Source organism: Triticum aestivum, chromosome 3B, assembly GCF_018294505.1.
Source record: "Triticum aestivum cultivar Chinese Spring chromosome 3B, IWGSC CS RefSeq v2.1, whole genome shotgun sequence".
Taxonomy (NCBI): Eukaryota; Viridiplantae; Streptophyta; class Magnoliopsida; order Poales; family Poaceae; genus Triticum; species Triticum aestivum.
The window spans coordinates 240,224,155-240,246,353 of NC_057801.1; the positions used below are offsets into that span (position 1 = coordinate 240,224,155).

At 46.1% G+C, this 22,199-nt stretch overlaps 1 long non-coding RNA gene across 1 annotated transcript; it reads right to left on the reverse strand.

Annotated features, from left to right (window-relative positions):
* Window positions 1-18,354: 18,354 nt before the first annotated feature.
* LOC123069518 (uncharacterized) lies at window positions 18,355-21,758 on the reverse strand. The gene is made up of 6 exons (XR_006432601.1): window positions 21,430-21,758; window positions 20,649-20,795; window positions 20,347-20,568; window positions 20,158-20,240; window positions 19,531-19,588; window positions 18,355-18,688 (listed from the first exon to the last, which is right to left on the reverse strand). It is a non-coding gene; the product is annotated as an uncharacterized lncRNA (long non-coding RNA).
* Between the last annotated feature and the right edge of the window lie 441 nt (window positions 21,759-22,199).

The following is a 22,199-nucleotide window of genomic DNA, read 5'->3' on the forward strand; positions in this document are numbered from 1 at the left end:
GTGCCTCTCTGATGATGCGTGAGTAGTTCTTTGTAGACCTATGGGTCCGTAGTTAGTAGCTAGATGGCTTCTTCTCTCTCGTTTGATTCTCAATACAATGGTCTCTTGGAGATCCATATGATATAACTCTTTTTGCGGTGTGTTTGTTCGGATCCGATGAACTTTGAGTTTATGATCAAATCTATGTTTTTATCCATGAAAGTTATTTGAGTTTTCTTTGTTCTCTTATTGTTGGGGAACGTAGCATGCAATTTCAAAATTTTCCTACGATCACGCAAGATCTATCTAGGAGATGCATAGCAACTAGAGGGGAAGAGTGTGTCCACGTACCCTCATAGACCGAAAGCGGAAGCATTATGTTAACCAGTTGATGTAGTCGAACGTCTTCACGATCCAACCGATCCAAGTACTAAACGTACGGCACCTCCGTGTTCAGCACACGTTCAGCTCGATGATGTCCCTCGAACTCTTGATCCAGTAGAGGATCAAGGGAGAGTTCCGTCAGCACGACGGCGTGGCCGAGGGTGTTGGTGATGTGATCCGCGTAGGGCTTCACCTAAGCACTACGACGCTATGACTGGAGGCGTAAACTGTGGAGGGGGGCACCGCACACGGCTAAGAGAAATCTTGGTGTGCCTTTGGGGTGCCCCCCGCCCCCGTATATAAAGGAGGGGGAGGAGGCCGGCTGCCAGGAGGGGCACGCCAAGGGGGGAGTCCTACTTGCACTCCTAGTGATACATCTCCGTCGTATCTACTTTTCCAAACACTTTTACCCTTGTTTTGGACTCTAACTTGCATGATTTGAATGGAACTAACCTGGACTGATGCTGTTTTTAGCAGAACTGCCATGGTGTTATTTTTGTGCAAAAACAAAAGTTCTCGGAATGACCTGAAAATCCACGGAGCAACTTTTCAGAATAAATAAAAAATACTGGCGAAAGAATCAGCGTCAGGGGGCCCACACCCTATCCACGAGGGTGCGCCCCCTGCCTCGTGGGTCCCCTGGACGTCCACCGACCTCAACTCCAACTCCATATATTTGCTTTCGCGGAGAAAAAAATCAGAGAGAAAGTTTCATCGCGTTTTACGATACGAAGCCGCCGCCAAGCCCTAATCTCTCTCGGGAGGTCTGATATGGAGTCTGTTCGGGGCTCCAGAGAGGGGGATTCGTCACTGTCAATCGGGGCTCCAGAGAGGGGGATTCGTCGCTGTCGTCGCTGTCGTTCGGATGCTCACCGCCGTGCGTGAGTAATTCCATCATAGGCTTGCTGGACGGTGATGGGTTGGATGAGATTTACCATGTAATCAAGTTAGTTTTGTTAGGGTTTGATCCCTAGTATCCACTATGTTCTGAGATTGATGTTGCTATGACTTTTCTATGCTTAATGCTTGTCACTAGGGCCCGAGTGCCATGATTTCAGATCTGAACCTATTATGTTTTCATGAATATATGTGAGTTCTTGATCCTATCTTGCAAGTCTATAGTGACCTATTATGTGTTATGATCCAACAACCCCGAAGTGACAATAATCGGGATACTTCTCGGTGATGACCGTAGTTTGAGGAGTTCATGTATTCACTAAGTGCTAATGCTTTGGTCCGGTACTCTATTAAAAGGAGGCCTTAATATCCCTTAGTTTCCGTTAGGACCCCGCTGCCACGGGAAGGTAGGACAAAAGATGTCATGCAAGTTCTTTTCCATAAGCACGTATGACTATATTCGGAATACATGCCTACATTACATTGATGAACTGGAGCTAGTTCTGTGTCACCCTATGTTATAACTGTTACATGATGAACCGCATTCGACATAATTATCCATCGCTGATCCAATGTCTACGAGCTTTTCACATATTGTGCTTCGCTTATTTACTTTACCGTTGCCACTGTTACAATCACTACAAAACTGCTACTGTTACTTTTGCTACCGTTAGCGTTACTTCCATATTACTTTGTTACTAAATACTTTGCTACAGATACTAAGTTATCTAGGTGTGGTTGAATTGACAACTCAACTGCTAATACTTGAGAATATTCTTTGGCTCCCCTTGTGTCGAATAAATAAATTTGGGTTGAATACTCTACCCTCGAAAACTGTTGCAATCCCCTATACTTGTGGGTTATCAAGACTATTTTCTGGCGCCGTTGTTGGGGAGCATAGCTCTATTCTTTGAGTCACTTGGGATTTATATCTACTGGTCACTATGAGGAACTTGAAAGACGAAAGAACTAAGATTTATCCCTCAAGTACGAGGGGAGGTAAGGAACTGCCATCTAGCTCTGCACTAGAGTCTCCTTCTGTTATGAGTAAGCTTGTGACACCTAAACCTGCTTCTGCTATTAATTCTGATATGTTGCATGTTATTGATGGTGCCACTTCTACTATGCATGATACTTATGATGAAACTACTTCTATGCTTGATACTACTGTGCCATTAGGTGAATATCTTGATGAACAACTTGCTAGGGTTAGAGAGAATGAAATTATTGAAAATGAAATTATTGAAGATAGTGATGATGAAGGTTCTCCCCCTAAATATGAATTACCTGTTGTTCCTGAGGGTTATGTTATGGATGAAGAAACTGCTAGAGATTTTCTTGCTTGCAATGATAGATCTGATCTTAAGAAGCTATTAGATAAACTGAAACAGAAAACTCTGAATGCTAGAATGAAATATGACCCTCCTTTTGCTACATCACCCATCTTTGTTAATGATAAGGATTATGAATTATCTGTCGATCCTGGGATAATTACCTTGGTTAAATCTGATCCTTTTTATGGCAATGAATCTGAAACTGTTATGGCACATCTTACTAAATTGAATGATATAGCCACCCTGTTCACTAATGATGAGAAATCCCGCTACTATTATATCCTTAAGATATTTCCATTCTCATTAAAGGGTGATGCTAAAACTTGGTTTAATTCTCTTGATCCTGGTTGTGTGCGTAGTCCCGAGGATATGATTTATTACTTCTCTGCTAAATATTTCCCCGCTCATAAGAAACAAGCTGCTTTAAGGGAAATATATAATTTTGTGCAAATTGAAGAAGAGAGTCTCCCACAAGCTTGGGGGAGGCTTCTCTGATTACTTAATGCTTTGCCTGATCATCCTCTTAAGAAAAATGAAATACTTGATATCTTTTATAATGGACTAACTGATGCTTCCAAGGACCACTTGGATAGTTGTGCTGGTTGTGTTTTCAGGGAAAGAACAGTTGATCAAGCTAAATTACTATTGAATAATATGTTGACTAATGAAAATAATTGGTCTCTTCCTGAGCCAGTTCCTGAGCCTACTCCTAAACCAACTCCGAAGAAAAGCGGAGTTCTATTTCTCAGTCCTAAAGATATGCAAGAGGCAAAGAAATCTATGGAAAAAAGGTATTAAAGCTGAAGATGTTAAGAATTTACCTCCTGAAGAAATACATGGTCTTAATTTACCACCTATTGAAGAAACACATGGTCTTGATAACCCGACACAGGTAGTAAAGGTAAATTCTCTCTATAGGTATGATAAAGTTGAAATCCCGTCTACTAAGTTTGCTAGCCAATGCTTGGATGAATTTGATGACTTTATGGCTAGAACAGAAAATTTCAATGCTTATGTTGGTAGAGAATTAAAGAGTAATTCTTACATGATTGGACGCTTGAGTGATTATATGGCTAGAGTTAAAGGTGAACTTAAGCTCATTAGTAAATATGCTTCTATGGTTACCACTCAAGCAGAACAAGTACTTAAAGCTCAAAGTGATTTGCTCTATGAATTAAATAATAAACATGATTTTGCTGTTGGAGTGGCTACTAGAACCAGTAAAATGACTCAGGAACCTTTGTATTCTGAAGGCCACCCTAAGAGAATTGAGCAAGATTCTCAGAGAACTAATGTAGATGCACCTAGTCCTTCTAAAAATAAGAAAAAGAAAAATGATAGGACTTTGCATGCTTCTAGTGAATCTGTTGTAGACACACCTGAGAATCCCAATGATATTTCTATTTCTGACGCTGAAACACAATCTGGTGATGAACATGAACCTAGTAATAATGTTCATGTTGATGCTCAACCTAGCAAAAATAATGATGTAGAAATTGAACCTGTTGTTGATCTTCATAACCCACAACCAAAGAATCAACGTTATGATAAGAGAGACTTTGTTGCTAGGAAGCACGGTAAAGAAAGAGAACCATGGGTTCAGAAACCCATGCCTTTTCCTCCTAAGCCATCCAAGAAAAATGATGATGAGGATTTTGAGTGCTTTGCTGAAATGATTAGACCTATCTTTTTGCGTATGCGTTTGACTGATATGCTTAAAGTAAATCCTTATGCTACATACATGAAAGATATTATTACAAATAAAAGAAAGATACCGGAAGCTGAAATTTCCACCATGCTTGCTAATTATACTTTTAAGGGTGGAATACCTAAGAAACTTGGAGATCCAGGAGTACCAACTATACCATGCTCCATTAAAAGAAACTATGTTAAAACTGCTTTATGTGATCTTGGAGCCGGTGTTAGTGTTATGCCTCTCTCTTTATATCATAGACTTGAATTGAATAAGTTTACACCTACTTAAATATCTTTGCAAATGGCCGATAAATCAACTACTATACCTGTCGGTATTTGTGAGGATGTGTGTCGGTGTCAAAACCGGCGGATCTCGGGTAGGGGGTCCCGAGCTGTGCGTCTAGGCGGATGGTAACAAGAGACGAGGGACACAATGTTTTTACCCAGGTTCGGGCCCTCTCGATGGAGGTAAAACCCTACGTCCTGCTTGATTAATATTGATGATATGGGTAGTACAAGAGTAGATCTACCACGAGATCAAGGAGGCTAAACCCTAGAAGCTAGCCTATGGTATGATTGTTGAGATGTATATTCGTCCTACGGACTAAGGCCCTCCGGTTTATATAGACACCGGAGAGGGCTAGGGTTACACAGAGTCGGTTACAATGGTAGGAGATCTACATATCCGTATCGCCAAGCTTGCCTTCCACGCCAAGGAAAGTACCATCCGGACACGAGCCGGAGTCTTCAATCTTCTATCTTCGTAGTCTTGGAGTCCGGCGGATATTGATAGTCCGGCGGACAATGATAGTCCGGCTGTCCGGACACCCCCTAGTCCAGGACTCCCTCAGTAGCCCCTGAACCAGTCTTCAATGACGATAAGTCCGGCGTGCATAATGTTCGGCATTGCAAGGCGGGTTCCTCCCCCGAATAATCCAGAGAAGATCATGAACACCAGGATAGTGTCCGGCTCTGCAAAATAAATTCCACATTCCACCGTAGAGAGAATAAAATATACACTTAGCTCAATCTGCTGACGTATTATGCGGCGTGTCATCACACCGCAACCAAGCCTTTGTTTGAATCGTTTTTTTACTATACCACCTCAGCACGTTTAGCGAAGCGGTTTCCTTGGCACGTCCTGTCGAAGCAGAGATCGTGTTCCCCTTATTCCGGGATTCTCATCAATACGTGCGTGGGTAACCCAACCGTTCCCGTCGCCACACCTCCTCTATCAAAGGGGAATCCCAAACGGTCACGGAGACGGCCCTTGGTATTTCTTCCCCTTTATAAGAGGACCAAGGCTCGCCCTTGTTCTTCAATCTCGCATCGAATCCTTTCCCTGCTCCCAGTTCCAACACCCAGAGCCTCAGATTCGAGCGCTTCGGATCCCTAATCATGTCCGGCTCCGACCTCCAGGGCCGGTGGATGCCTTCCTCCGTCACGGAGGAGGACATATTGAAGTTGCGTGAGGCCAAGTACCTGGCCTATGAAGTTTCGCACAGGTTGCCTGCCCAAGGGCAGGCCGTGCCAACCCCCGAGCCTGGTGAATACGTCGTTTTCGTATCCCACCTCCGCTGGGGTTTAGGCTTCCCGACGGATCCCTTCGTGAGAGGGCTCCTGTTTTACTATGGGCTGGACTTTCACGACTTGGCTCCGGAGTCTATCCTCCATATCTCCGCATTCATTATCGTCTGTGAAGCCTTCCTCCGCGTCATCCCCCACTTCGGCCTATGGCTGAAGACCTTCAAGGTGGAGCCGAAGATGATTGGGGGGCGTCAAGCGGAGTGCGGCGGGGCGACCATAAGCAAGAAGGTCGATGCCCCGTGGCTCGAGGGTTCCTTCCAAGAGGAACTTGGATTGTGGCAGCAGGAGTGGTTCTACATCACCGCTCCAAGGGGCAGCAAGCAAAAGCCGCCGCCCTCATTCCGCCCGGGACCTCCACGCCAACTGACGTCGTGGGTCAACCAAGGGCTCAATTGGGGGCCGTCCGAAGACGTGCCCTCACTGCAGGGCCGGATTCGAGATCTCCAAGCGAGGGAGATCGACCTGGTCAAGGTGATGCAGGTTATGCTAATCAGGCACCTCCTGCCCTGCAAACGCCGTCCTCTCCGTTTATGGGAGTTCAATCCGGAGGGACCTCGAATTCTCCAACACTTCATGGGTGCGACACCCGTGGAGATGTACAAGTTGTTCTTCGGACCGCAGGTGGCGTGTCCGGATTTAGCCGAGGATGCAGGTCTAAGCCGCGATCGCCCGGATACTCAGGTAAGTAGCTCAGAGTCCGGACATTCTGTGTATGTGCCTTTCTAGAGTTCGCCTCCTGACCCTTTGTTCTTTACAGGAATGGGTGGCGCGATCAAGGCTGATAAGGTGTCCGGCCCCCCTCCCAGAGACCGCACTGGAGCCCGTGCTGGTCAGAATGTTGGAGGTTGCTCCCACAGAAGGGGGCAACGGGGAAAATAGAGGAGCTAATATTTCGCCCAAAGGGGCGACAGAAGAGGAGGGAATCAAGAATCCCTCCCTTCAGGGGGAGAAGAGGACCGCCTCCGAAGATCCGGAGGCCAAAGCCCCTAAGCGCGGGAAGAGATCTTCCCCGGGGGGTCCGGCGCCCGGAAAGAATCCGGACGCACAATCATCACCAAAGGATCAGCCCTCTAGCGAGCCGTGAGTATAAAAGAGGGAGTTAATTAGTGAGGAAATACCTTCATTTGTGCTTCTGTAGGTAACCGAAATATTTATATTGCAGTTCGGATCTGCAGCCTTCTCAGATGAGTTCATCTTCGGGGGACCTTCTTTCGGAGATGATGGAGAGCGATACGCCCCCATCCGCAGTGCCGCCAGACGAGGCAGGCGAACCCGAAGTGTCATCACGGAGGGCATCCCCGAGTCCGGAGGGGCCGGAGAGTTCGGCACCTACTAGTGTCCGGCCGGGAGAACTGAAGAATCTGCTTGAGAGGGCGTCCATTTCAGAAGATCACCGTGCGTTAATGCGTATGGTGATTGGAAGGATTTCGTCCGCCGAGAGCGGATTGCGTAATGCCGCCATGAGTTTGCTGGCAGGTTTTGAGGTATGCAGAAATGACGCATCCTTTTGTATTTTAACAGTATTGCACATAAAAATGCGCACTGTATAGATAGTAGCCCCTGAGACTCGGTAGGTTGTCGGAAACGACAGCGTGCCGAGGATCAAAATCTCAAAATCTCAAGTGATGAATACCGCCGTCCTGATACAGGTGGCGGATAGTCCGGGGGCCAGCCGGACTAATGAGTTTGCCGAATTAAGTCGGCAACTTGATGTGGCAGATGCTGACATCGCACTTGTCAACCGGCGACTTGACGAGTCACAAGGTAAATAAATTCTCCGCAGTTACTTTATTTAAGGGGGTCAAAGCCCTCCTCTGATAAATTGTATGCTGTTGTACAGATGGTGCCGCTACTGTGGAGGGCCTTCGGGCCGAACTTGCTCAAGCTAAGAAGCAAGCCCGAAGGAGTGATGCGGCTGCCTCGAAGGCGGCCGAAGAGTTGAAAGCCGAAAAGGCTGCGCACTGCCTAAGTAGGGCGGAGGTGGCCGAATTGGCCATGAAGGTAAAGGATGCTGCCGACCGCTATGAGGCTCTTGAAAAGGAGCGCCTATCGGAGCGGGAAGACCTGAAGAAGGCCACCGCCGAAGCCAAGGATGCCCGCTCTGCAATGCGGGCTATGAAGGAGGAACTGCGCCAGGCCAGAGAGATCGTGGCTGGCAAGCCTATTCTGCTGCGTCGCCGGTTTATGGATGCAAAGTATGCTCAATTTGAGCGGCTGTGGAGTCCGGAGGATCCGTATATGGACTTAGCTGCAAGTGCGGCTGATGCCGTTAAGCACTTCCGGAGCCAGGGGGATCACGAGACGGAAGAGCTGTATTGGTCTCAATTCCACAGTCCGGATCGCTCCCTTCCGTTGACAGACCGGTTGGCCGAATGGGCCGAGCTAAATAGATTGTCCGGACTTGCCATGACTGACATCGTGGCCCATGTTTGGCCAGAGAGGTCCAAGGCGACGAGCTACTTTGGCTTGCTGCAGCAATTCCTTGGAGCGGTGCCGCATATAAAGGACATGAAGCGGTCGGCCTGCATCGAGGGCGCGCGGATGGCTCTTGCCCGTGTGAAGGCGCATTGTCCAGAAATGGATGCCACCGCTGTTGCCGCCCAGGGTCCAGATGAAAGCCGGCTCCCTGCCGAGCACTACTTCGGAGAAGTCATGCGCGGCGCTCGTATAATAGAGTCGCAGTGCTCGAAGAATGTAACGTTCAAATGAACGCATTAGCTTGTAAATCGATGATTATATTATAACTGCTTTTTATACTTGTGCGTCCCAAGTAGTAAAACTTCTCCTTTGCGGCCGTTTGCATATACTTTTGTATAACTTGAAAGATTGCAGTCTTCGGCTTCAGCCCCCACGCACAGGGTGCGGGGGTGTTCGCAAAAATAGCGCGTTTTCACACTTAATCCGACGTCTCGGTCCTGTTTAAGGAGGTGGTAGCGTAGCGAACTAGGCAATCCGGACTATAATGCTTTATCACTTTCACTTAGCCAATGGAGCTCGAGGGTGGGGCTACGATATAGCCCCTGGTGGCACCGCACATCTCCGGATTCGGGGTGCGTGTGTGCCTGACCGGGAAACGGTCCTTCGTCAAAGCGGGGAATTCTAAACATTCCGATAGTCGATCGAGTGGTTGACCAGACTCTCGCTGTATCATGACAGTCAGTTTTCGGCTTTCTCTACTGAGGTGCTCGCCCAGCCGAACTGGGGCACAATCGCAGTAGTTCTCCTGGTGCCGCGTTAGCCGATGATACGGAACGTAAGGCAGCAAAACACAGGAGCCGGGCAAACCCAACATTTGACCAAAGACATGATTCGGAGCTGATGCATATAATGCCAAACTCGAGACGCCGAACACTCCCTAAGGTGTTCGGTCTTTATAATAGTGGGCAGGATTATGCCCTAAGCCCCTAGTGTCCAGGTACGGGCATGGTCTTCTGACGCGGCCGATGCCAAAGCGTCAGGCTCCGCTTTGGCTATGGGAAGAAGCCAAGGGAGAGTAACAACAAGAGACAGTAAAAAAAGGTCTACGCAGGGTCTTAATCTGAAAAGAATCCTTGCAACGGGTCCCTACTGCACGTCTGCGCCTGTGTCTCCGTTGCGCTGTTATCCTGGACGGGTATGCACGTTGTTCATCTGTAGAAAGAGAGGAACGTTTAGCTTAAGAAAATAATTCGTGCGAAAAATATGTAAAATAAAAATATAAATTATTAAAGCGAGGTTTATATGAAACCGCGATTGTTTATGTGCGCAGCCCCCCTGTAAAGGGGTATGCGGCTAGGGAGCCCCTAGCCTGCTGAGGCCGGATTCGTTTATCCGAGTCCGGGGTCCTTAAGTGACCCTCGCACTGAAATGGCGCCATGCGGTCCGGGCATCTTGAGTGTAAGGGACGCGTAATGCGGTATGGCGTTGAAGCGGACAAAAGCCTTTCGTCCCAAGAGTGCTTGATATTCACTTTCAAACGGGACGATATGAAAAATTAACTTTTCGCGTCGAAAATTGTTCGGCGATCCGAACACGACTTCTAGTAATATAGAGCCTGTGCACTTGGCGTAAGGGCCTGGCGTCACTCCTTTGAAGGAAGTGCGGCTGTGTCGAATTTTGGTAGGGTCTATCCCCATCCTACGGGTTGTGTTTGAATATAGCAGGTTTAAGTCGCTGCCTCCGTCCATTAAGACGTTGGTAAATTGTAATCCGTCTATTATGGGATTCAATATCAGGGGAGTCCGTCCCGCATTTCGAACTCTTCTGGAATAGTCCAGATGGTCGAAAGTGATTGGTTTTGATATCCAATCTCTATGGTCTGCTGGGTTGGACCGTGCGAAGCTCCTTTTAGAAAGTGCCGCACTATTTTTCCGTGTTATCACATGAAGTGAGTTTACTGCTTTGACCCCTTGTGGGAAAGTCTTTTGTTTTCCGGTGCCCTGCTGGCGGGGTTTATCTTCTTCGCTTGACGCGTCGAGCCCCTTGTGTTCGGCATTTAATCGGCCGGACTGTTTGAAAACCCAACAATCCCTGTGGGTGTGATTTGCAGGCCTTCCGGGGGTACTGTGGATTTGACATATCCGACCCAGAATTTTGTGTAAGTTGGACAGTTCGTCACTGTCATCCTTGAGGGGCTGTGTTTTGTTATTTGGCCGCGAGCTTTTGAATCCGGCGTTGACTGCCGTGCTCTTTGGGCTTTTCTCTTTATTCCGGCGCTGCTCTTTTCTGCGCCGTGATTTTCCGTTTCCATCTCTTATCTCGGATGTACTTGGGTCGCTGGTGCTGCTTCTTGCTAGCCAGCTATCCTCTCCCGCACAGAAGCGGGTCATGAGGCTTGTTAGTGCGGACATTGTCCTCGGTTTCTCTTGACCGAGGTGCCTGGCGAGCCATTCGTCTCGGACATTGTGCTTGAAAGCTGCTAAGGCTTCGGCGTCCGGACAGTCGACTATTTGGTTCTTTTTGGTAAGAAACCTGTTCCAGAATTTCCGCGCTGACTCTCCGGGCTGTTGAGTTATATGACTTAAATCGTCTGCATCCGGAGGACGGACATAAGTCCCTTGAAAATTCGCTCTAAACGCGTCCTCGAGCTCTTCCCAACTTCCAACAGTGTTTTTTGGGAGGCTTTTGAGCCAATGACGGGCTGGCCCTTTGAGCTTGAGGGGTAGATATTTTATGGCGTGGAGATCGTCTCCTCTAGCCATGTGTATATGTAGTATATAATCTTCTATCCAGACTCCAGGGTCTGTTGTTCCATCGTAGGCCTCTATGTTTATGGGTTTAAACCCTGCTGGGAATTCATGGTCCAGCACCTCATCGGTGAAACATAGTGGGTGTGCGGCGCCCCTGTATTTTTGTGTGCCGCTGTCCTCGGACACTTGACGTGTTACTTTGCTTCCTGGGGCCTTCTTTTTGGGTCCATAGATGGACCTGGCTGGGCCATTTGACGGTGGAGGCTCTATGGCCTCCTCGTCGAATTCTGGTAGCAGCTTACGCTTCGGGTAGCTCTTCGATTGGTGGCCATTGCCGTATTTATCTGCGGTTTTGAGTACTTTGCTCCATCTTATTCTGAGCGTGTCTTCCGCTGTTTTGAGCTTCCGTTTTTCCTTCCTCAGGCTCCTTGCCGTGGCGATGAGCCTGCGTTTAAAAAGCTCTTGGTCGACGGGGTCCTCGGGCGCGACGAGTTCGTCGTCATTGAGGCTTGCTTCGTCTTCGGAGGGAGGTATATAGTTATGATCCTCGACCTCTTCGTCTGCCGCCCTTTCGTGAGGGCTTGCTTCTGCATCCTCCTGCTCTGAGTCTTGCTGGAGGGGGTTGTCTTCGACACTCTTTGGGGTATTGTTATCTCCTGTGCCGGAATCTCTATTCTTGCTGTGGCGGGATTTAGAGCGGCGCCGCTGACGCCGGCGTTTGGGCTGCTTCTTTAAAGAGTCTGCCTCCGCTACTTCTTCGCCATCCCCTTCTTTTGGGGTATCCACCATGTATACGTCATATGACGAGGTGGCCTTCCAGTGCCCTGTAGGCGCTGGTTCCTGTTCGTCTCCGGCGTCGTCGTCCATAGCGTCGATGTCTTCGGAGTCGTAGTCTAGCATGTCGGTTAAATCCTCGACAGTGGCTACAAAGTGGGTGGCGGGTGGGATCTGAATTTCTTCGTCGTCCGTACTCCAACCATCCTGGCCATAGTCCGGCCAGGACTCTCCCGATAACAAGAGATGTTTTAGTAAATTTAGGATATCGCCAAAAGGCGAGTGTTGGAATATGTCCGTGGCGGTGAATTCCATAACCGGCGCCCAATCCGTATTGATTGGTAGGGGCGCGGGAGGTTCGGAGTCCGGCGAGGAGTCCGGCGCCTCGGATTCACGAGTTCCGCAAGGGACAAGATTGGTGTTCGGCTCCATCGCCGTGGATGTTGAAGCCCCCAGGGCGGCGTCTATCCGCCAACCCTCGATCTGGGCGATCGGCTCCGGGCTAATGGCCGAAGCGGATCCGAGTGCGGCCACCAAGGCACTGTCCGGCGGCAGAGCTAGATCGTGCCCATCGTCACAGTGCGGCGCGCTTGGCTGTGGCTCGAGTCCGTCGAAGATCAAGTCTCCGCGGTCATCGGCCGTGAAGTTTAAGCTTCCGAATCTGACCTGACGGCCAGGGGCGTAGCTTTCGATCTGCTCCAGATGGCCAAGTGAATTGGCCCGCAGTGCAAAGCCGCCGAATACGAAGATCTGTCCGGGGAGAAAAGTCTCACCCTGGACAGCGTTGTTGGTTGAAGATGCCATCAAGCCTATCGGTGACGACACAGAGGAACTCTCAATGAAAGCACCAATGTCGGTGTCAAAACCGGCGGATCTCGGGTAGGGGGTCCCGAACTGTGCGTCTAGGCGGATGGTAACAGGAGACGAGGGACACAATGTTTTTACCCAGGTTCGGGCCCTCTCGATGGAGGTAAAACCCTACGTCCTGCTTGATTAATATTGATGATATGGGTAGTACAAGAGTAGATCTACCACGAGATCAAGGAGGCTAAACCCTAGAAGCTAGCCTATGGTATGATTGTTGAGATGTATATCGTCCTACGGACTAAGGCCCTCCGGTTTATATAGACACCGGAGAGGGCTAGGGTTACACAGAGTCGGTTACAATGGTAGGAGATCTAAATATCCGTATCGCCAAGCTTGCCTTCCACGCCAAGGAAAGTACCATCCGGACACGAGCCGGAGTCTTCAATCTTCTATCTTCGTAGTCTGGGTGTCCGGCGGATATTGATAGTCCGGCAGACAATGATAGTCCGGCTGTCCGGACACCCCCTAGTCCAGGACTCCCTCAATGTGCCTGTTGTGGTTGCAAACATTACTATCTTAATGGACTTTGTTATTCTTGATATTCCCGAGGATGATAGTATGTTGATTATCCTTGGTAGACCCTTTTTGAATACTGCAGGGGTTGTTATTGATTGCAACAAAGGCAATGTCACTTTTCATGTTAATGGTAATGAGCATACGGTACACTTTCTGAGGAAACAACCTCAAGTTCATAGCATCAATTCTATTGGAAAAATTGCAACTATCATTATTGGAGGTTTTGAATTTCCTCTTCCTACTGTCAAGAAGAAATATGATATTATTATTATTGGGGATGTTCATATCCCCATTGAGGCAACCTAGTGTTATTCCAAATTTCTCCGGTTCCATGTTATCAGAATGAGTTTGTTAACAAGACTTGATCAACCTTTTTAGTGGATTCCTTTTGATGAGCATGATATGGATGAAGTTAGAAGGCACAACCTTCTGTACCCTCCTTTTACTTTCTGTTATTTAGATTAAATAAAGTAAAAATAATATTTTCTGTCTGTTTTCTGTATTATCCATGCAATAAAAAAATATCCCGAAAATAAAAGTTCTCCAAATGCCCTGCAAATTTAATATGATTTTTTCTGGAATATTTGAGAATATCTGGCACTGAGAATACAACAGGGGGAGCTGGCACCTGGCCACGAGGGTCCAGGGCGCGCCCCCTGCCTCGTGGGCCCACGGTGGGCCCCCTCCACTTATTCCTGCACCCACACATTTCTTCTTCCTCCCAAAAAAATCACCATCCAGCTCAAGCACGAGTTCTAGCTCATTTTGCTGCCATTTTCGATCTCCTTGCTCAAGGCTCCATTCACAAAACTGCTTTGGGGGATTGTTCTTTGGTATGTGACTCCTCCAATGGTCCAATTAGTTTTTGTTCTAGTGCTTTATTCATTGCAATTTTTTGCTGCCTAGGTGACCCTGTTCTTGAGCTTGCATGTCAAATTTATATGGTCCCAAGTAATTTTAATGCATGATATAGTCTCTAGGCACTTGTGGGAGTAGTTGCTATCAATTTTGTTGAGTTTGATTCACTTTTATTTGGAGTTACTAAAAATTTCAGAAATTTTCAGAAAAAGATGAAGAGATTTTTCTTGAGGAGCTCTTCTAGCCAAGGCTCTAAGGATAAACAAGCTAAGGAGAATGAAATGGCCAAGTATAATCTTCCTCGTGTGGTGGAAGTACGGCCGTGTGAATGGCCTTGTGATGATTTATTGAGAGCAGCCGGGATTTATGATGACTTTTATTCTTTGGCTGATAATGCGGGCCTCACTGACTTCCTCCACGACCAGGCTGAACAGTATCTCTTATTCACCAATACTTTCGTGCAAAATTTCTACTCTTATCCTAAGAAATCACCTCCTTCAGTAGTGTTTCATTTATATGATGTGGCTAGGGAGCTGTCACTATATGAATTTTGCATAGTTTGCAAGATACCTTTCGGGGGTAGCTTAGAGGAACCACATTGTAAAGATGTGGATGGATTTATTGATACTATTACTGTAGGGGAAACGAGGAAGGTTTCCGATGCAAGAATAACTAGCATACATTTTCCTGTTTTACGCTACTTTGCGATATTTGCTAGTCAATGCTTAATTGGTCGCGAAAACTGTGGAAACATTAGTGTTCCAGATATTATTATTTTGTTCCATGCTTTATTTCGTGATAACTCTATTAGTATGGGCGCTATTATTGCTAAACGATTAAGCCTGAACCGTATAAAGGGCCCCATCTTTGGAGATATCTATGCTGCACGCCTTGCTAAACATTTCAGGATACCTATTAGGCATTTTGAGAAAGAGGAAAAACTGCTGCCCCCTACTTTTCTAGATTATAAGAGCATGGTAGCACATGAGTTTATTGTTAAAAATGATGATAAGATGCTTTTGTATAATTTGAGATTTCATAAGAAACACAGTGAGACTATTATCTTGCCTGCGCCCTCTTTGTTTGACTTAACTGCAAGCCCTTACCTCGTCTTGCCGGAGGCCATCTATGCGCTCCGTGGCCAGACATCAGCTCCAGAGCCCGAGCCGGAACCACCACTTGACCCTTATCGTCCATCATCTTATCAGTGGGATCCGGAGGAGATCGCCAGCCAGTGGCAATATGATGACACTCCTTAGTACACCGGAGAGAGTAGCCATGATCCATGGGCATAGACCAACTTAGGCCAAAAGCCTAAGCTTGGGGGAGTACATATTTCTCACCGACATTACATTCATGTTCACACACTCATTCTAGTTGTCGGTGCTCATACTTTTTCATTGTACTATCCATGCTAGTTTAATTTCTTTTTCTAGCTTTCTTCTTGTGTGTTTGATAAACCTTAATAAAAACCAAAAAAAATTAGTTGGCTTAATTTCCATGTTGTAGTAGTAGTAATTAAAAGAAAACCCAAAAAGATTTCTCGATTCTTCTTTTTGCTTGTTGGGAGCTTTCCCGTGTAAATAGTTTTATTTCTTTTCTTTCCTTTGGGGGTCGAGAGGAGAAGACCAAAAAATGTTTAGTGGCTCTCATATGCATGATTGTTGATTTAACCAAGAGCCCATATTACCTTGTCTTCTCCCTTGAATTGAATGCTTGCAGATTCCAGCTTAGTCCAATGCACGTGCACTATTATTATTATACACATCATTCGATCGTGCAAGTGAAAGGCAATAATGACGATATATGATGGGCTGATTTAGATGAGAGAAGCTGGTATGAACTCGACCTCTCTTGTTTTTGTAAATATGATTAGTTCATCGTTCCCAATTCAGCCTATTATGAATAAACATGTTTGCAATGACAATTAGAGATTATAGTTGCTTATGACATGTTTAATTAGCTAGGAGCTTATAATGGTTTACCTTGCGTGCCAACATGCTATTAAAATGGTTGTGATGTGGTATGATAGGGTGGTATCCTCCTTTGAATGATTCGAGTGACTTGACTTGGCACATGTTCACGCATGTAGTTGAAACAAAATCAACATAGCCTTCACGATATTTATGTTCATGGTGGATTATATCCTACTCATGCTTGCACTCGGTGTTGATTAATTTTAATGCATGTTCATGACTGTTGTCGCTCTCTCAGTTGGTCGCTTCCCAGACTTTTGCTAGCCTTCATCTGTACTAAGCGGGAACACTGCTTGTGCATCCAAACTCCATAAACCCCAAAGTTATTCCATATGAGTTCACCATACCTTCCTATATGCGGTATCTACCTGCCGTTCCAAGTAAATTTGTATGTGCCAAACTCCAAACCTTCAAATGAAATTCTGTTTTGTATGCTCGAGCAGCTCATGTATCAACTAGGGTTTTCTGTATCTTCCATGCTAGGTGGGTTATTCTTAAGAGGAGTGGACTCCGCTCCTCATTCACGAGAAAATGGCTGGTCACCGGGATGCCCAGTCCCATGCTCAAATCAAATCAAAATAATTAAACGAAACTCCCCCAGGATTGTTGCTAGTTGGAGGCACCCGTTGTTTCGGGCAAGCCATGGATTGATGCTTATTGGTGGTGGGGGAGTATAAACTTTACCATTTTGTTTGGGAACCGTCTATAATGTGTGTAGCATGGAAGATATCGAGATCTCATAGTTGTTATGTTGAAAGTGAAAGTATACCGCTCAAAATGTTATTCATCTCTATTTCAAAATCGAGCTCTGGCACATCTACAAATCCCTGCTTCCCTCTGCGAATGGCCTATCTATTTACTTTTATGTTGAGTCATCACCCTCTTATTAAAAAGCACCCGCTGGAGAGCATCACTGTCATTTGCATGCATTACTATTAGTTTATATTGGGTATGACTATGATTGAATCTCTTTTACCATGAATTAAAATGTTTAGTCAGTCCTTGATCTTTAAAGGTGCTCTGCATTTATGTTTTGCGGTCTCAGAAAGGGCTAGCGAGATATCATCTTGTTATATCATATTATGATTGTTTTGAGAAAGTGTTGTCATTCGAGTTTTATTATTATTGCTCGCTAGTTGATTATGCCATTGAGTTGAGTAAACATGAGACCTAAGTGTTATTGTGAATATAGTTAGTTCATAATCTTTGCTGAAAACTTGAATGCTGGCTTTACATATTTGCAACAACAAGAGCAAACAGAGTTTGTAAAAGTTTTTCTTTATCACTTTCAGTTTGTCAACTGAATTGCTTGAGGACAAGCAAAGATTTAAGCTTGGGGGAGTTGATACGTCTCCGTCATATCTACTTTTCCAAACACTTTTGCCCTTGTTTTGGACACTAACTTGCATGATTTGAATGGAACTAACCCAGACTGACGCTATTTTCAGCAGAACTGCCATGGTGTTATTTTTGTGCAGAAATAAAAGTTCTCGGAATGACCTGAAAATCCATGAAGCAACTTTTCAGAATAAATAAAAATACTAGCGAAAGAATCAGCGTCAGGGGGCCCACATCCTGTCCACGAGGGTGGGGGCACGCCCCCTGCCTTGTGGGCCCCCTGGACGTCCACCGACCTCAACTCCAACTCCATATATTTGCTTTCGTGGAGAAAAAAGTCAGAGAGAAAGTTCCATCATGTTTTACAATACGGAGCCGCCGCCAAGCCCTAATTTCTCTCGGAAGGGCTGATCTGGAGTCCGTTCGGGGCTCCAAAGAGGGGGATTCGTCGCCGTCGTCATCATTAACCATCCTCCATCATCAATTTCATGATGCTCACCGCCGTGCGTGAGTAATTCCATCGTAGGCTTGCTGGACGGTGATGGGTTGGATGAGTTTTACCATATAATCAAGTTAGCACTACTAGGAAAAAGGATACTAGCAGCATGGGTAAAATGGCTACTAGCAGCGCGGGTACCCGCGCTACTAGTATCGCGCTACAGCTAATAGTTAGTAGTAGCGCGGGTGAAACCCACGCTGCTACTAACATTTTAGTAGTAGCGCGGGCGCAACCCGCGCTACTAGTATAGAAATAGTAGTAGCGCCGCAGGTTTTTTTCCCACGCTACTACTAAAAAGTTAGTAGTGGCGTGGATGCAAACCCACGCTACTACTAATGAAGTAGTAGTAAGGCGTTTGGTGTTTTCCCATGCTACTACTAACTAATTAGGAATTAAAAAAATTAAATCCACCAATTCCATTCTATACATACAATTCCAACTAAAACAAACACATATTTGCAATAAACTAGCAGCATTACACATCATTACTAATCCAAGATTTATAATAAACCAGCAGCATTAGAGCACATCCTGTAAGAGCATACATATTGTCATGGCTTTTCATGCCTTCAATTAAAACACCTACACTTCTTGCCAAGTCACTTACTCCCAGCTAGTGCAAACACAGTTACAAGCAAACCAAAATGCATAAAAACACCAAACAGTGGCATCCTATCTCTCCATAAAAACACCAATCAGCGCTACCTCCAATCCTCGGCTCACCGGGCCGGCCTCCAGCATCTGCAGCTATGTGCTCTTCAGCTCGTAGTGCCTCCATGCCTTGGTCCAACATCTCCTTGGCACCTTCCTGAGTGCCTGTCAAATTTATCAAAATTATGCATATTCAGATCATAGATATTCAGGAAATTGGGAGCGAACAGGAACATACATGACATACGCATTACTATTGGAGAAGACTTGGTAAACTACTTATACAAGAAATGGACAGGAAGAAGCAGAATGGCCAATATTCACATTCGTATAATTTTGACCTCAATAAAATTTCAGCTTATCTGTAGACAAGGAATAGTTTCAGCTAACAAAGGAAAATGAGAACAAAGAGAAATCAGTAATTGTGAGACAAGAAATAACTTCTGTTGTAACCCGTGCATTGTATTCTATCCCAAGCTAAACTACCTAGTATCTGTCGTAGTCATGGTGAACTCGCTTTCATTTTCAGAAAATCCTATATTCTTCCCAAGTGCAACAACAACTTTTGTGATATGAGAAACGCTAGCTAGTATAAAAATCATTAGGTAAAATATAAAAAGTTAACTTGTGTGGCCACAAGTTTGCAGCTATTCAAGCAATTCAGATCATTAGTAATTAACCTGGCCGAGGATGCTCGTAACATATATAACATAGTAGGCTCAAGCAATTTTTAGCTTCATTCTGTAAATCCTAGAGATGTATGAAAGGTATATTCATCCATCCAACTACATGCCTGAATTGCTCTACCAAAAATTTCATCATTCCACCGACAGGAATCACACCCAAACATTCTCTACAACTTCTGCGCATATTTTAGTTGTGTTCTTCTGTTGACTATCAATGTACTAAAGTCGTAATCTTGTCTTCACGAGGTTAAATGTGGCTCGGCGAACTCCCTAGTGCAAGTAAATTCTGGAGCCCAAGGAAGAAGAGTATTGGGGACTGACCTGAATGGCAACCTACCACTTCAGCAAACCGGCAGTGTCGTCTCTCCCCGTCAACCATCTATAACACCAAACAGATAAAACAAGCCTAATGAAATGTACTCTGCTTATATGTGCCTATTTTATTCGACGAAGCATATTTTCAAGAAAAATGATGTCAAAGTGTACACTGGAAGACCATATCAAAGTCCAAAACGACATTTATAGTGACATAATGTGACATTCAGACATTCAGATCCATTATTATCTACAAACATATGGACCAATAAATATACTACTTTGTGCTACACGAATTGCAACCTGCGGAAAATGCAAAGGTCGAACAAAATCCCTCGATATTATTAACCCTTTTATCACCGAGATGCAACAACTGGTCATGCCAAATTAGATTGGTCAACTACAGTTTCAGATGGTAGACTCTCGTGCACTCTTCCAAAGCATAATGGTCAAGCATCTACCTAAAACAAATATTCAGGTCTATTCATGAGGTTCAGCATGCTTCCAGGGTTTCGAGCTCCACCATTTACACTGGACAGCAAACATAAGGTTTCTGGCCGATCTGCTTGTTCGCAGAGTGATTAGGACAATAGCGAAATTAACTAGGATTCAGAGTTAGGTCGGTAATTTTACCACGCCGAGGAACTTGTGGATCCTCTCCTCATACTCCAGCGCCGGCTGCTGGCTCTCCCCCTCGGCGCCCACCTGCGCCTCATCTTCAATCGCCGGAAAGGGGGGAGCAGGAAAGGGGTTCGTCAGCTAGGAGCACAAGGTGGGCGGCGGAATGGATGGGAACGCGAAGGGGGGATGGGTTTAATTTACCTCGTGTGCCGCCGCCGTCGTCGTAGCCATAAATAAACAGAGTGAAGCAAACAAATTAACATCAAATCAATCGACCCAGTTATCTTCTCCACATACACACGCATAATCTGCAATCATATGTGGTCTGATTTTGGTCTCTTTTGATTCGGTGAAACAACACTAAATGCTTCTTGTTTGATTGCATAGAGAATACCACTGCTGCTGGAGCGTCTATTCCTCTCCCTGCAAAACATAACAAAATTCAGAGCTTCCCCTAAATTCAGATTAGCAGGAAGCAAAACTGAAGCAAAATTCAGAGGTACCAGTTTGGCACTGCAGCTCGTCCATCTGGTCCAGCGTCGATGTTGCCCTGCACGCACAGGAGAAGGTCAACCAGCGTCGTCAGCCGCCGCAGCCCGCATGACTAGCTTGTACGCCGCTCTACAGAATAGTTTTACAACACCAAGTCCCTACAGAATAGTTTTTTCAGCATGAGAAGCAATGAACAAACTTAAATATGAGCATAGTAGCTACAAACAATGAAAAGTCTATACATCTACTGTAATCGTTTTGACCACCTAGACATGATAATCACAAGGGAACGGAGAAGCAAATTTTTGGTCTGAAACATATACGGCTCTCTGTACAGAAGATAGATACAGTAGTTGACAAAACAATATTGATATAAGTGTAGGCTCTCTGTAAACACCGGAGAACATGGGGAAATTGGATGCTAGATGTAGCACTCATGCGTAGTAATCCATCTGAACGACATTTCCTCAAAACTGAAGTTTGTCCAATCAGAAGGAGATGAATACCAGTGCACACTTAGAGAACAAGCTCAAGGAAGTTGTACTCCCATGGACAAATCACTGCAGTGTATTTTGGCCACAATAGATCGATCCACTCTGAGCTTGTCCCTGGTCAAATTGGTAGCCTACAGCAGCAGGGGCTCTCCGTAGAAACAAATTGGCAGGCCTCATCCCTTATCAAACAAAAATCAAGGGCTTGTCCCTGGTCACGCACGCAGCAGGGGCTCGCTGGGCCTAGGCAGGAACGAGGGAGGTAGGGGAAGGAAGAGGGGGGAGGAGACGGAGTAGCTACCTCTCCCGGCCGACGGCGACGGTGTGCTGGACCTGGCGGCGGGCAGGTTGAAGTGGGGCAGCCGCGATTTGAAGACTAGGGCGGCGGCGAGGTAGACGGGGTCAGCAGGGCGGCGGCGAGGCAGCAGGGCCGGCGAGGATGCAGATCAGGCCGCAGTCGCCATGGAGTTCGCGGGAGGGCGAGAGGTGGCGGCTAGATCAGGGAGAGGGGAGGCCGAGCGAGACTCCTCCGGTGAGCGAGACGCCCGGGATGGGGGTGGACCGAGGATGAGATAGAGAGATCTTTTAGGGATGAGAGAGAGAGAGTGGTGGGGTGGGAGTGGATCGGGCCGGACACGCTTAGTAATAGCGTGGGGGTGTTACCTGCGCTATAGCTACTTATTTACTAGTAGCGCAGGTTTTACACCCCTTGCTACTACTATGGCCTGTCCGGGGAGGCATGGTGAAGACCACTTAGTTGCAGCGCGGGTTTATACCCCTCGCTACTACTATCAACTTAGTAGTAGCGCGGTTTTTATACCCCTCGCTACTACTAATTAGCAGTAGCGCCCATTTTTAAACCGCGCTGCTGATAAACTTCTGTGTATAAGGTTTTCCCTAGTAGTGTAGTTTTCTTGGGGTTTGATCCCTAGTATCCACTATGTTCTGAGATTGATGTTGCTATGACTTTGCTATGCTTAATGCTTGTCACTAGGGCCCGAGTGCCATGATTTCAGATCTGAACCTATTATGTTTTCATGAATATATGTGAGTTCTTGATCTTATCTTGCA